The sequence below is a fragment of the Schistocerca piceifrons genome, chromosome 1 (genome assembly GCF_021461385.2).
Source record: "Schistocerca piceifrons isolate TAMUIC-IGC-003096 chromosome 1, iqSchPice1.1, whole genome shotgun sequence".
Classification (NCBI taxonomy): Eukaryota; Metazoa; Arthropoda; class Insecta; order Orthoptera; family Acrididae; genus Schistocerca; species Schistocerca piceifrons.
In genome coordinates, this window is record NC_060138.1 from 1,027,447,841 (window position 1) to 1,027,461,233 (window position 13,393).

Below are 13,393 nucleotides of genomic sequence, written 5' to 3' on the forward strand. Positions count from 1 at the left end.
GCTAGGCTATTTTCCTTATATGTTTATCATTATAATTATTTGCAAGTGGGAAAATATATGAGCATTATGAAAGTGTATATTAAGTAAAATACACTTCAGGACATAGTATGCCTCATAAACTAGCTTACATAATAACAAAGAAACAAAATTTTTAACATGACAGATAATGTCCGTTATTCATATAGACAGAGTGTGCATCATAAAAGTGCAGAAAACACTTAGAACCAGTGCGATATGCGTATGTAAGAAGATGAATCGAAGAAGGTTACGTCGAACATTGGTGCTGTTTTTTCTTCCGGAAGCAGAATGTTTACGTTGCTGGTCATTTGTATGGTGACGTTGAAGGGGCTTGGACAAGGTGGCTCACCACCTCACGGCGGGCATACGCAGTGTTTCCGATTTCCGACGGCTATCAGGGAGAAGGTAGGCGTAACGCAGTGAGCAAGTAGTTTCCAGGATTACTGGGCACAGATTTCACTGGACGCAGTTTTTAACTCTTTATTAACGACTTCTCAGACGATATTTGTAATTACTTCAGACATTTTCCAGATGATACAGTTATCTATAATGAAGACTTACCTGAAAAAGTCTGCACAAGAGTGCTCTTTTCAAAAAGGTTTACGTTTTAACAGTTGTTTCCAGTGTACAGCGGTGTAAGTCTGTGTGCTATACAAAACGTAGAAAAGCAGAATCATGTTGTTGTTGTTGTGGTCTTCAGTCCTGAGACTGGTTTGATGCAGCTCTCCATGCTACTCTATCCTGTGCAAGCTTCTTCATCTCCCAGTACTTACTGCAACCTACATCCTTCTGAGTCTGCGTAGTGTACTCATCTCTTGGTCTCCCTCTACGAATTTTACCCTCCACGCTGCCCTCTAATGCTAAATTTGTGATCCCTTGATGCCTCAAAACATGTCCTACCAACCGGTCCCTTCTTTTTGTCAAGTTGTGCCACAAACTCCTCTTCTCCCCAATTCTATTTAATACCTCCTCATTAGTTACGTGACCTACCCATCTAAGCTTCAGCATTCTTCTGTAGCACCACATTTCGAAAGCTTCTATTCTCTTCTTGTCCAAACTAGTTATCGTCCATGTTTCACTTCCATACATGGCTACACTCCATACAAATATTTTCAGAAACGACTTCCTAACACTTAAATGTATACTAGATGTTAACAAATTTCTCTTCTTCAGAAATGATTTCCTTGCCATTGCCAGTCTACATTTTATATCCTCTCCACTTCGACCATCATCAGTTATTTTACTCCCTAAATAGCAAAACTCCTTTACTACTTTAAGTGTCTCATTTCCTAATCTAATTCCCTCAGTATCCCCCGATTTAATTTGACTACATTCCATTATCCTCGTTTAGCTTTTGTTGATGTTCATCTTATATCCTCCTTTCAAGACACTGTCCATTCCGTTCAACTGCTCTTCCAAGTCCTTTGCTGTCTCTGCCATAATTACAATGTCATCGGCGAACCTCAAAGTTTTTATTTCTTCTCCATGAATTTTAATACCTACTCCGAATTTTTCTTTTGTTTCCGTTACTGCTTGCTCAATATACAGATTGAATAACATCGGGGAGAGGCTACAACCCTGTCTCACTCCCTTCCCAACCACTGCTTCCCTTTGATGCCTCTCGACTCTTATAACTGCCATCTGGTTTCTGTACAAATTGTAAATAGCCTTTCGCTCCCTGTATTTTACCCCTGCCACCTTCAAGAGTTTGAAAGAGAGTATTCCAGTTAACATTGTCAAAACCTTTCTCTAAGTCTACAAATGCTAGAAACGTAGTTTTGCCTTTTCTTAATCTTTCTTCTAAGATAAGTCGTAAGGTTAGTATTGCCTCACGTGTTCCAACATTTCTACGGAATCCAAACTGATCTTCCCCGAGGTCCGCTTCTACCAGTTTTTCCATTCGTCTGTAAAGAATTCGCGTTAGTATTTTGCAGCTGTGACTTATTAAACTGATAGTTCGGTAATTTTCACATCTGTCAACACCTGCTTTCTTTTGGATTCGAATTATTATATTCTTCTTGAAGTCTGAGGGTATTTCACCTGTCTCATACATCTTGCTCACCAAATGGTAGAGTTTTGTCATGACTGGCTCTCCCAATGCTGTCAGTAGTTCTAATGGAATATTGTCTACTCCCGGGGCCTTGTTTCGACTCAGGTCCTTTAGTGCTCTGTCAAACTCTTCACGCAGTATCTTATCTCCCATTTCGTCTTTATCTACATCCTCTTCCATTTCCATAATATTGGCTGGTTGGTTGTTTTGGGGAAAGAGACCAGACAGCGTGGTCATCGGTCTCATCGGATTAGGGAAGGATGGGGAAGGAAGTCGGCCGTGCCCTTTCAGAGGAACCATCCCAGCATTTGCCTGGAGTGATTTAGGGAAATCACGGAAAACCTAAATCAGGATGGCCGGACGCGGGATTGAACCGTCGTCCTCCCGAATGCGAGTCCAGTGTCTAACCACTGCGCCACCTCGCTCGGTCCCATAATATTGTCCTCAAGTACATCGCCCTTGTATAGACCCTCTATATACTCCTTCCACCTTTCTGCTTTCCCTTCTTTGCTTAGAACTGGGTTTCCATCTGAGCTTTTGATATTCATACAAGTGGTTCTCTACTCTCCAAAAGTCTCTTTAATTTTCCCGTAGGCAGTATCTATCTTACCCCTAGTGAGATAAGCCTCTACATCCTTACATTTGTCCTCTAGCCATCCCTGCTTAGCCATTTTGCACTTCCTGTCGATCTCATTTTTGCGATGCTTGTATTCCCTATTGCCTGCTTCATTTACAGCGTTTTTATATTTTCTCCTTTCATCAATTAAATTCAATATTTCTTCTGTTACTCAAGGATTTCTATTAGCCCTCATCTTTTTATCTACTTGATCCTCTGCTGCCTTCACTACTTCATCCCTCAGAGCTACCCATTCTTCTTCTACTGTATTTCTTTCCCCCATTCCTGTCAATTGTTCCCTTATGCTCTCCCTGAAACTCTCTACAACCCCTGGTTTAGTCAGTTTATCCAGGTCCCATCTCCTTAAATTAGCACCTTTTTGTAGTTTCTTCAGTTTTAATCTACAGTTCATAACCAACAGATTGTGGTCAGAGTCCACATCTGCCCCTGGAATTGTCTTACAATTTAAGACCTGGTTCCTAAATCTGATACCTTTTAGTATCTCCAGGCTTCTTCCATGTACACAACCTTCTTTTATGATTCTTGAACAAAGTGTTAGCTATGATTAAGTTATGCTCTGTGCAAAATTCTACCAGACGGCTTCCTCTTTCATTTCTTCCCCCCAATCCATATTCACCTACAATGTTTCCTTCTCTCCCTTTTCCTACTGACGAATTCCAGTCACCCATGACTATTAAATTTTCGTCTACCTTCACTACCTGAATAATTTCTTTCATCTCATCATACATTTCATCAATTTCTTCCCCATCTGCAGAGCTAGTTGGCATATAAACTTGTACTACTGTAGTATGCGTGTGCTTTGTGTCTATATTGGCCACAATAATGCGCTCACTATGCTGTTTGTAGTAGCTTACCCGCATTCCTATTTTTTTATTCATTATTAAACCTACTCCTGCATTACCGCTATTTGATTTTGTATTTATAACCCTGTATTCACCTGACCAAAAGTCTTGTTCCTCCTGCCACCGAACTTCACTAATTCCCACTATATCTAACTTTAATCTATCCATTTCCCTTTTTAAATTTTCTAACGTACCTGCCCGATTAATGGATCTGACATTCCACGCTCCGATCCGTAGAACGCCAGTTTTCCTTCTCCTGATAACGACGTCCTCTTGAGTAGTCCCCGCCCAGAGATCTGAATGGGGGACTATTTTACCTCCGGGATATTTTACCCAAGAGGACGCCATCATCATTTAACCATACAGTAAAGCTGCAGAATCGTATGACTACTATATCAATGTGCCACAGTTGGAATTGATCAACTCATACAATTTTTGGTCAATGAAATGGGATGAAGACACAAACTAGGTCGTAGGTAAAGCGGGTGGCAGATATCATTTCATTAATAGGTTATTGAAAAAACGCAGTCTCTTTTTAAAGGAGCTGCCTGCAAAACATTCACGCGTCATAGAATACTGCACAACGCATAACAAATAAGACAAACAGTGGATACTGACTATTAGGTGAGCATCGCTGAAAAAACTGATCTGAAGACGCTTGCGAATAGACGCCAGCTGTCTCGCGAAAGCGTATTTATAAAGTTTCAAGCACGAGCACTCAGTGACGAATCTAGGAATATTACACAAACACATCGCTCCAACGATGACAATTCTTCGTCCGCTTCAAACGCGAATAAGCAACACTAACACCTATTATACTAAGAATAACACTCTGCCATGCAGAGGCGTCTGCGGAGTGGAGATGTTGATGTATATGTGGCTGATGGAGACGACTTTTGACCTTCTTTGTGCAGTATGAGTGTTACGTCAATGATGCAACATCAGAAACACTAGTCATGCTTCACGTTTATGCTAGCACGCGGCCCTTAAAGTTTTTTTGCGAATACATTTCCGTGTAATTTTCCTGTGAAAAAAAACATTCGCAGTTGCGTTCAGCGAATAATGGCGCGATGGCAGGTTCTTAGAAATTACATAAGCGATGTGTTGGACTTCTAGACACCGCGCTTGAATAAATTCAAAGGTTTTTCACTTTTTTTTAATTGCAATGTCCCTCGACCCACTAGACAATTGATTTCAACAAGCTATCTATACAGTTTTGGTAAAGTTTAGAAATTATGGAAACTCCTCACGCAGCAAACTCTTCCACAGCAAAATCTTCCACCTTTAAATGACTGTCAGTCAGAAAGAAACTAATAAGGAGAGATTGGAAATTATAAGAACTAATTTAGCACTTGAACAAAGAGTAACACGATACCGACCAGTTTAACAAAATAAATGAAATGTATAAATTGTTTCGATGGAATAAAAATATTTTTTTCGTTAGAATAAAATATGTTACATATTTTAATATAATTAGAATCATAATTTCTGTACATCAGTCCTTAGTACATCACCCCGCGTAACTTTCAAGAAATGACAATTCACAGAAATACAGCGTATAAAATATTATATAAATTTACTTATAAAACTGTAGTGTGTACTCGCGATTATGCGTATTTCATTTAGTACAACGCCTATATCTCCGCCTTTATTCTGGAATATAGTCCTACTTTTATTTTTCTGAGGTCCCTTTTCTTGTTTTATCAAACAATGACATTATGGAAGAACCGTGGCTCTTACGTGATAGGATAAAACAGGGACAGAAACCCATACTGGCTGTTCCAACTGCCCGGCTTATACAGCGCTGCGGGTCAGTTGACTTAAGCCTTTGTCGCGAGCGACTCCATCATGTTTCCCTTGACACTCCATTTCAACAAAAAGTAACTATTTTTCATGGCGTTAGCTTTTAATAGACCCCAATAGTTTGCCATTTTTCCATCTTGGACTGTGAGCAGTTACGGAAATTTACATTTCAGGGTTGTGTAGGCCTATCTCCAACATTCATGTTGTTTCTCTTCCTGTTCTCATCCACCGTGTTTGAATGATGCGCTATGGCCGTATCTCCCTGCCGATTGAGAGAGATGGCCATACCATTTTGAGATAGTTAGGCACCCCCTCCCCAAAAAAAATACCTTTTTATTTTTTAGTTTTGACGTGAATATTTTTATTATTATTATTATTATTATTATTATTACAAACATCAACTAAGTACTTTTACAAGACTCATCCTACTAAACGCAGAGGGAGAGAAGAAGACTTCGTATTACTATTAATAATGTAAAAAAGATAGTTACCCAGTCAGAAAAGGTTCTATAGAGTTTAATATTCCAAAGAAAACCCTAAAGCGAAATATAAAAACCGGCTGTGATTAAAAAACTGCAGTGGGACCAGGTTCCTGTTTGGACATAGCCAAGAAGGAACGACTTGCGTCATTTGCTATAATTTTCTGCATAAAACTTACCTGAAACAAGTAATTCAACAAAAACACGTTCAAGCTATTTCTCTACTGGTGCACTCTCGAACGGCGCGCGGGAAACTCGAAACCTTAACTTTTTCACGGCAAGCTCTAATTTCTCTTATTTTATTATGATCATTACTCTCAATGCAGGCGGCCGCCAACAATAGATTTTCGCAATCGGACGAGATAAATGTTCATTGAAATTTCATTAGAAGATCCTGCTGTAAGGATAAACGCCTTTGCGTCAATGATTACCATCCCAATTCGCGTATCATATTAGTAGCACTATCTCCCTTCTTTTGCGACAGTACAACATGAACTGCCCGTTTTTCGACGTAGTCAGTCCCATCTGATGCGGATCCCACATAACAGTACTCCAGAAGATAGTGGACAAGAGTAGTGCAAGCACTCTCTTTACTAGACCTGTTCCACTTTCTAAGTGTTCTGCCAATAACCCTTAGTCTTTGGTTTGCTTTCCCATCAACATTATCTATGATCGTTCCAATTTTTAAGTTATTCGTAATTGTAATCCGTAAGTGTTTAGCTGAATTTTAGATTTGTGTGATATTTACTGTAACAAAATCTTAACGGATCTTTTAGTATTCATGTGGATAACTTCACATTTCTCATTATTTAGAATCAGTTGCCAGTTTTCGCATCACACAGATATCTTGTCTAAAACATTTTGAAATTTGTTTTGATCATCTGATGACTGTAAGACGTACATCACTGCTCAGATTGTCTATTGTGTCGTTAATGAAGACTAGAAAAAGCATGGGGCCTACGTAACTTCCTCGGAGAACGCCACATATACTCGTGTTTTATTCGATGACTTTCCGTCAGTTACTACGAACTGTGGCCTTTATGATAGGAAATCAAGAATCTAAACGCAGGATTAGCAATCGCTCGTGAGGAATGGTGTCAAAAACCTTCTGGAAATCTAAAAATACGGAATCAATTTGTCATCTCCTGTCGATAGCAATCATTACGTCATGAGGATAAAGAGCTAGTTGTGTTTCACGAGAACGATATTTTCTGAATCCGTCAATAGATCGTTTTCTTCGAGGTAGTTCATAACGTTCGAACACAGTATGTGTTTCATCACCCTATCGCAAATACATGTTAGTGATATGGGTCTGTAATTCTTCTGAAATAAACTACCCTATGTCCTTCCTCTCCAGTAGCTCAAATTAGTCCAAGACTTTTTCCCACCAAATTCCAGATGTGAGAGGGGATGATGAGTGGGGGGGGGGGAGGGAAGCGGAGGGCTGTGGTATTTCCCAGATGTGGAGGGGGTAAGTAATTGACAATATAATTAATTAGTCAATTAATTTGGTATTAGCTAGGGGGAGGGGGAAAGGTTGGGGTTTTCCAGAGGGGTGGGGAAGGGGGAGGGGTTGGGTCAGAAGATGAATCATTTACATGTTTTCTGATATCTATTACAGTACAAAAATATTTTCACAAGTTAGAAATGTATGCTGTTGTCACAGCATAATGACAAAGTGATAGTGACTAACACTTCTCTGTAAGGAGTGGTGATACTGCAAATTCGAGAATGAGCTATGGAACCTGTTAAATGAATACCAGCCTTCTGCTGATAAGAAGTAGTTTGAAGTCGAAAGTGTGACCACCGTGTTTCTTGACAACACACTGGAGAATATATATGACTATTACCGCGTCAGAGGTTTCAACACATATGACAAGCCTGTGAAAAGGTAGCATAAACTGAAGGTTAATAGCAATATTTCAAAAAAAAGCAAAAAGCAGTACTTTTTTCAAAGGAAATTTTACGCTGCAGTTCAATATCATCAATCACCATGTCATGGCGAACTTTGATGAAGCGCAGGATTGGAGTTCTTGCATTCATTACTTGCATTTATAACGTTGGGCATTGGGCATTGGAAATCTCGGGTATACAAACTTTACAGAGTCCCAAATATTTACTACTAATTTGAAAATGGAGCTTGGAACAGAATCACACTATATAACTATGATGTATGTACGAAAAGACAAGGACGACGAAGAGGTGATTATTCTTAGACTTAAACATTTGTTGCTGTAGTCAGTGCGCATATCACGACAGAAAACATCCACAAGCATTCTGCGTGGAGCTGCTGATTACAGCCAGTTCAACTATGAGCTATCCATGAAAGGACAGAAAAACATTGTCTCAATGTTAGAATCAGTTAACAGTGCTGTGCACACAGCTACACAATCGGAGTTGGTATAACAGTCGATGGATGATTCACAGATAAACTCTATTTATGCTTCCAAGAACCAAATGGAAGATTTGGGCCCCATGTGTAAGGAGAGATGGAAAAATGATAATCTCTAAATGTCTTCTCAGTTACAAGGGTGAGCAGGAAGATAACAAAAGAGGGTATGAAGACCTTTTTTCTGTCAGTTTTGAGTCCACATTAGCCTACAAAGTGACTGGTACTTCGTGTCTCTGGGTCTGGACATAGAGATGAACACGTAGGTAGTAGTGCGAAGTTAGATCTGGTGCATTTTGTTTCTGTGGTTGCATCCATTAAGGAGCAAGCATACATGCAGGGGCAAACTTTATCAATTTATGAACCCCTCCCCGTCTCTTAACCTATTATTGTGCTAATTGATTTATAATAATAAAATACCAAAAGCTGTTATTTTGGTTTCATTTGTTAGGCAACCAGTTACAGCATTACATTATGCCACCTTCAGGCCTGCATATATCGAGCAACCCTCGTGTTAGAAATTAAAGCAGCTCTGAAGATGGCATAAGGAAATGCTAAAACTGGTTGCCTAACAAATAAAACCAAAATAGTGGCTGTTGGTACTTTATTATTGGAAGTCGACCTGCCGAAGTTTTGCACTCTGGACATAGGATGGAGCTACATTAATTGAATTATTGCCCTTTGGGAATAATCTGTCCTACTGAACCCCCACCCCTCCCCCTCCTCCCCCCTCTGGGAAACCCCAAACTTTCCCCCTACTCCTCACCAATGCTAACACACTTTTATTACCAAATTAAGTGACTAATTTGTTATACTGATCAATTACTTACCCCCTCCACATCTGGGAAATACCCCAGCCCTCCTCTTCTCTATCCCCACTCACCCTTCCATCCCACATCTGGAATACGGTGGGAAAAAGACTTGGACTGACATGAGCTACTGGAGAAGAAGGACATTGGATAGTTTATTTCATTTATTTTGGGTGTTACCATGTTTGAAATTGGAGGGAAAAGCTCGGCCCAACCTCTCCCCTCCCCCCCCCTCTCCAGCTGGAGAAATGGCAGCATTTGCTCAATCTGCATTAAGGTATTGGACTGGGAGGTGCAAGTATTACCTTGTCCTGCAATTACATGCCCTAGTTACATGATTACATAGCTACAGATTGGAGGTGTTGTCTTGTTCAAAAGTTTTCTTGTGAGTGCTCACCTTGATGTGCAGGGATTGACTGAGTTCATGCACAGTGCCAAGGCCAGAGGATGTCCCACCTTCCACCCATCGCACCCTCCTTCCCTGCCCTCCCAGAAAAAGTTGGCAGGAAAACTCTCTGAGTTGGTAGACTGGAAGGATCCTAAAATAGGAAATTCAATGACATTGAGGAGGATATAATAATAAATTATAACAACATATTGTTTATTTATAAAATTCAATTTCCAGGGGTTGGATCTCTCTTCTATTTGGCAGGAAAAGCTCATCATTCTCTGGTATTTATTTAATTTTGGAAGCTGAAAGTCTTGTAAAATGCATCGAAAAAATAAGTAATTAAATAAAAATTTTTCCTCATTTCCCAATGAGGAAAAATTTCGTCTTGTGACTATGAGGGGTGGTTTTTCCCATATGTATATCTGGATAGTTTTGCGAAACTCAACAAAACCAAGCTAACTGACAGAAATGCATTCTTCGGCAACCTTACAGGCAATGCCATAAAGGATGCAGAGTCTGAGAATGCCATGAATTTCTGGTGGGAATTTAACATTTCCACTTCAGGAGACTATGCATAGCTTTACAAGGACACAGGTGTGCACTTGCATGCAGACGCTTTTGAGAAATTCCAGAGTCTGTACATAACCAAACGTTCTCTGGATCCCACCTTTTATTACACAGCACCTGGGTTGTCTTGGGATGCTATGCAAAAAAAAAAAAAAAAAAAAAAAAAAAATGCAGCACCAAATTATTGACTGATCGTGATATGATTCTTGTCTTTGAGCAAGAGATCCCTAAGCGACTTGCCGATGTGTCCATAGGCACTAAAACGGAAATAACCCACAGGTGGGTGATAGATTCAATACATCTCTTGATTGGAGTATAATGATATACCTGGATGTCAGTAACTTAAATGGGTACACCATACAACGATCAGTGCCAATTGGTAAGTATCGATGGGTGCCTGAAGACGAATGCAAGGTATTAGGTGGAATAATCATGGGTATGGCTGTTGATTCTGATGTGTGGTATGGGTGAAACAGAACTCTCACGACCTACTAGTATGCATGATGTGCACGCTGATTTGCCACTGTGTCCAGAGCTACTACTTTTGTAAGGACACTTCACCCCAAAACTGATGACAAGGCTGGGTAATGAGTAGAGATATATCGTTCATTATTGTAATCTCCAGCAGTGTCTCAGCTTGGTTAGAATCACCTGGGCTATCTCCTTCAAGCCATCTCCCTGGTTGAAGGAGTAAATTGTTCTGAATACATGACAGAGAGCTCCCACAAGGTTTGTCTTTGAGAAAGTATTTCAAGTTTTGGTAAAATAATGGAAAATTTGAGGGAACATTCTGAAATGTTGATTAGAACCGAATAGCATGGGCATTATGGCGTAAGAAAAATTTTAGTGGGTCACCATATTCAGCGAGAACTTTGTTGTGTGGAGGTGGAAAATATTGCTGTGACATTCACAAAACCTGTCTACGTCGAGATATGTTTACTAAACCTATCCAAACTCCACATGTACCGCTTCCATTATGAGTTTGCGAAGCCTCATTTTGCTGATCCTAAATTACTTTATATGGATAAAGTTAGCTTCATCTATTGGATGAAGAACTGAATTCCATATGAAGAAATGAGGTACCAAGGCAATGAATTCAGCTCATCCCAACAAATGGACGATAATGCTTACAGCATTGTTGCACAGAAGAAGAAGGCTATCAGTCTTACAAAATATGAGGCAACTGGATTACCCATCGCAGAGTTTGGTCTACGAGCAAAAATATATGTGAATCACACACTGGAAGGTACCACCCAGAGGTGGGCTATGGGTGTGCATCATGTGGCATTGGGAGCCCTCTCTGTCGAAGAATATTTGCAGCATCTGTACAACGATCTTCAAAATGCTCCGCTGCAGCCACAGAACGTTACGTAGGAAACTAATATTCAGTCGAGAGGATACAAGGTGCACACTGTGCTGCAATCAAAAGTGGGCCTGCCTCCTCATGTCGAAAAAATTGTCATTTGTGATGACAGAATTGGAACACTCCTGTACTCAAACTATTCACTTGTTGAGGGAGCAAGAGGCAGTGGAGGACTGTGACAGGGTGAGAGGGAGAGAATGAGACCTGGTTTAAATGCTGCAGAATACTATGACACTTTATGTCCTGACGAAGAAAAACTTATATACAACTGTAAAAAGAAGTACATGATTGTTGCCCATCAGAGGGCAAAACAAAGAAAAATGTATCTTGCATGTCATGTATGGAAATGTGTGTGTGTGTGTGTGTGTGTGTGTGTGTGTGTGTGTGCAAGTCATCTACATTTGTTAACAGAGTAGTTTTTAAGTGTCAACTGCCACTATCTGTCCAAATGAGATTAACTTTTTAAGTGTACATAGTCCACAGGCCATCAGAATTATTGTTCATCCATGTAACCAGTGCTATTGGTTTTAGTTTTAGTAAAAGTATCTCTGCCTTTGTTCTTAGTGTTGTTTGATATGTATGTCTGAAAACTGAAAAAAATTTCAACCTGTGAATTTCTTCATTTTTAAAAAGAAAAGTATTATGTGAAACAAGAATCAAATTTTAACCTCAAGAACTGATATCAAGAACTGAACTGTATCTCAAGAAATTCAACTGTAATCTCAAGAATCAAATTTTGTCTCAAAAACTGAAGAAATGAAAAAATTCCTTACAATAAATCTTCGTTGTTATTATTTACAGAAAAACTATCCCCTGTTGTACTGTATATATAAAGGGTGTGCAAGACACACAAATGGTATTAGTTTTGAATATGAAGGTGAAGTTTAAGATCGAGAATAACAAATTACATGTAATGGTCGACGGAATTACACATACCATGCAGCAGGCATTGGCTTGTAGGAGCAAGTGGCACGCAACCATTGCAACTTAACTACAACTGTGAAAATGGACTCGGCAAGCAACCCACTGTCATTTAAGCCCTCAACAGATCGTTGCATGAAAAACTTAAAATTAACATTTAGATAAGATACCTGACTGCGTATTTGAATATGAAAAACTACGGAAACAAATGAACCTGTAACAATGAATACCTAAGCTATCTGACTACATATTTGAATAAGAATTTGCACGTGACACAGAATCTGGCTTACTGAATTAGAGCACATGACATGTTGTGGTGAGCCAGTGTCTCTGTTTTGGCACTGTGTTTTGCACTCACGTCTTTAGATGACTGCCTTTTTCCAAATGGTTTATAGCAATTCGGAGCAGCATGCAGCAGCAGCGGCTAAAGCTTATTGTTGCTAAGAATGAATTTAATAAAAATGAATTTGCTTGCGCCCTGTTAACTACTAAATAACGTGTCAGAAGGGATTTCATGAATTAAGTCTATTTAAAAACTTCAGAAATCGTCATGACCAATAGTAAATGGCTCTGCGCACTATGGGACTTAACATATGAGGTCATCAGTCCCCTAGACTTAGGACTACTTAAACCTATCCAACCTAACGACAAGCACACACATCCATGCCCCAGGCAGGATTCGAACCTGCGACCGTAGCAGCAGCGCGGTGCCAGACCGCTCGGCCACAACGGCCGGTGACCAATAATAGTTAGACTAGTATTAATAATGGCGAAATGCTTGACAATGACCTTATAAGTATCAATAATGGCTGAGTGCCAGATTAACAAATTATTTCAATTTCAAAGTTACATTAACACTTAATAACCACAGCACATTTATGAATTAGATGTGGAGAATAATTATTATTATTTGGATGATAAGGAAGCATCGTAACTGACAAGCAAAACGTGGGATTATTGCGAACTCTGACTAACAATCGCGAGCCTAACCCTCCAATAGTGCTTTACGCTTTGCTTGCGAATTTTACCCTTAATTCCATCTTCAAGCGTACTCAAGCCATCTAAATCTCTCCTCAATATATAGATGAAATCAGGCCTTGAGTGTGGTAAGATCTGCCATCACC